A 3,857-nucleotide genomic window follows, 5' to 3' on the forward strand; every position below is an offset into this window, starting at 1 on the left:
ACAGTAATACATCCAGGTCTGCCACCAACGGGTTATTCAACAGGAAACTGAAATCAACCAGAATTTTTTCAATACACTTCTGGAAAGCTAGCGCTTCTTGTTTGCAACATACATAGCTCATGCTAGACATGCACCTGGCACATATTTTGATACAGTTGGCCCTCCACATTGCAAGCACAACTATAAGCAGATGTTGACTATGGAATCACACTGGATGACATTGAGAAGTGTTATTTGAGGCCCCTTCTACACTACTGTATAAAATCCAGATTATCTGATTTGAACTGGATTATATGGCAGTATATACTCAGTAGTTATATTTATATTTTTAATGTACCAAACATACAGAGTTTGTATGAAAATGTGACTCTATTTCCTGTGCTGGTCAATGACCGAAATAAATGATTTGATTTGATAATCCAGTTCAAAGCAGATAAAATGGATTATCTACTTTGATCATCTGGAAAATATGGCCTTAGGGAAAACAAGGGGTTTTTTTTATTCGTGATTTTAACACAGTGGTTCTCAACTTGGGGATCCCCAAGTGTTTTGACCTGCAACTCTCAGAAATCCCAGCCAGTTTACCAGCTGTAGGATTTCTGGAAGTAGAAAGCCAAAACATCTGGGGGGCCACTGGTTGAGAACCATTTTTTTAATACTTTTATGGAGGGCCTGAGACCCAACCCCAGAAAATCTAGAGGTGAATGTATTGTGCAATAAACATGTTTACTTATTTCTATTCATTGACTCTACTGATACGTCGCTTTCTCCTGGAGTAGAAACTAAGGTGACTTACAAAAGTAGATTTCTGCATGGACTTTCTTAAGGACCAAATTGGATATGCCATTGTACCCTCCAACATTTCTGCGAACAGACTGGTAACACATCAGATCAAGAAGTCACAGTTTGCTGGCACAGGATTCTGCTTTTTCTTCTCCTCTCCTCTCTGCTGAGTTAATTAAGCATAAATTAGTTTTACATTTTGCTTTGCCTTCCACAAGCTGGTAAAGCTTTTTTATATGGCAGTAGGCATTTGGGGAAGGATGAGAGGCACACTGCTGGGGAGGTTGCGGGTAGGATTTGGCGCAGGGGGAGAGAGATTGTGGGTTTTATTGCATTTATTATATTTTAACTGTAATCCACACAGTATGATTTGTTTTTTAAATTGTTGTATTTACTTTGTTTTCAACTGACCAGATTGTGTTGTTGTTAGACACCTTGAGTCCCCATGGGGAGAAAGGTGAGGCATAAATAAAGTAAATAATAGCAACAAGAACAACTCGGATTGCAGCAATTCATGCAAATTGACCTCAAAGAGGGAAAGTGGAAGGATGAAAAAGAAACTGACATTTTTGAAAGAAGCAGAAAAAGAGTTATGACAAAGGATTAACTGATACTGTCCCTGTCAAATCGAGCCAGTGACAGGGCATGTCACTGATCACAAAAATGCAAGTAACCTTTGGAGAAGTGGCAGTTGCTTATGTGTTGACTTGCCATTTGGCAATTCATTGAATGACCCTGTCCCTATTGGGATTTAGGATTCCAACCATTATTTGTGCTAAAATGTGCTATTTTATGTATTGTTGAAGGCTTTCATGGCCGGAATCACTGGGTTGTAGATTTTCCGGGCTATATAGCCATGTTCTAGAGGCATTTTCTCCTGACGTTTCGCCTGCATCTATGGCAAGCATCCTCAGAGGTAGTGAGGTCTGTTGGAAGTAGGAAAATTGGTTTATATATCTGTGGAAAGACCGGGGTGGGACAAAGGACTTTTGTCTGCTGGAGCTAGATGCAAGACCAAGAACAAGCCACGAGAGTAAAGATGATGATCCACCCAGAGGAAAAGTGTTCTTGCCATACATCAAGGGAACCACTGACCGCATAGGGAAGCTGATGAGGAAACACAACATACAAACCACCTACAGACCCACCAAGAAAATCCAACAAATGCTACGTTCAGCAAAGGACAAGAGGGATCCTCTCACCTCTGGAGGAGTCTACCGTATTCCATGCAGCTGTGGACAAGTCTACATAGGGACCACCAAACGCAGCATTGCCCAAACACGAATCAAGGAACATGAAAGGCACTGCAGACTACTCCAACCAGAGAAGTCAGCCATAGCAGAGCACCTGATGAACCAACCTGGACACAGCATATTATTTGAGAACAGAAAAATGCTGGACCACTCTCACAACCACCATGTCAGACTACACAGAGAAGCCATTGAAATCCACAAGCACGTGGACAATTTCAACATAAAGGAAGAAACCATGAAAATAAACAAATCTGGCTACCAGTATTAAAAAACTCAAAAATCACAACAGCAAAACAACAGAGAGTAAACAATCAGGCACATCAAATCACCTCTCAAAGAAAGATTCCCCCAGGCACTTCCAAGCCATTAAATGCTAATCAAGGTGGTCAGTTGAAACATTCACACCTAGCTCCAGCAGACAAAAGTCCTTTGTCCCGCCCTGGTCTTTCCACAGATATATAAACCCATTTTCCTACTTCCAGCAGACCTCACTACCTCTGAGGATGCTTGCCATAGATGCAGGCGAAACGTCAGGAGAAAATGCCTCTAGAACATGGCCATATAGCCCGGAAAACCTACAATAACCCTGTGCTATTTTATGCCACATAAAATGTAAAATCCACAAATAATATTTTAGTATGAATGACAGAGAATTAATAAGTTTGAAAGAAAAAAATGGCAACAGCATAGTGGGCATAATAGTAAAGTAAGTGATGATCCTGCTGTGCCATATCATAAATTCAGGCTCAAACCCTTTAATAAAGTTTTGGAATGTACTTATGGTGTAATAGGAGGAGTCTGTTCATTAAACAGTTTTTCATCACAGTAGGTTTGTACCTCATTTCTATTTTTTTTTATTTTCCCAGATCCTTACTAACATGTTTTTAAGACTGCCATAAAATCCGTAGTGTAAGGTTTATTTTTTCTATGTACTTTCTAAAGAGTAGCTGTTAAGCTGTGTTATGTTAAGTCTGTTCTTGACCTTAGAGTTTAGCCATCTGCTATAAGTATCTGTTATAAGTAAGTACATTACTGTTTAGCAACTGTAGGTTAGTTTGAGTGATTCTCATAAATATGACAGAAAGAATATTTTTGAAAATGGTAAAAAGGTGGATGCATGAAAACATATATTTGTAACAAAAAGTCAAAAATTTCCCCAGGTTTTAGTGATTACCTAATTTATAAAATGTGTTTTTCTTAGTTGAGAGTTTGCAGTGCTTGAAAGTGTAGAGCAATGCGCTGGAGGAGCAATGATTAGTATCCTTTCCTTCGAGAAATAATGTACATCTTTTTCCTGAGGATGCATTATATTTTAACTTAGGTTGGATGTGGTTTAACTGCTGCTGCTTGTATATCAGAAAAAGTAGTTAATAGCAATTAAAATAAAGAGTAGCACAAATTCTGTTTTTAATTCATATGCCTTAACTGCTTAGCAATTGAAAACCCATAAATTATTATCTTTCATTTCTAATGGCAAGAGATAGTCTAATATTATATCAAAAAAGCAAAATCAGTTTAAGAAAAATGGAAGAGCAATTCAATTCTTGCCACAATAATTCATGTTGGTTTAATTAAAAAGAAGTCCCCATCCAAGAAAAGACAATCTCAGTTATATTTTGAATGTTTAAAATGAATCTCAGTTTACTGAAATCACCAACATGGACCTTACTGAGTCTAATGGGACAGCATGATATTCCTTGTTAACTCGGGAATTGTGTCCTCTTACAAGTCCTTTTGTTATGTTTAGATTTACCCTTTCTATTCCACCATAACTTGGCAATAGCTTACATCCTAACCTATGATCAGGCAAACAAGAAGAAA

Source organism: Anolis sagrei, chromosome 6, assembly GCF_037176765.1.
Source record: "Anolis sagrei isolate rAnoSag1 chromosome 6, rAnoSag1.mat, whole genome shotgun sequence".
NCBI classification, from domain to species: Eukaryota; Metazoa; Chordata; class Lepidosauria; order Squamata; family Dactyloidae; genus Anolis; species Anolis sagrei.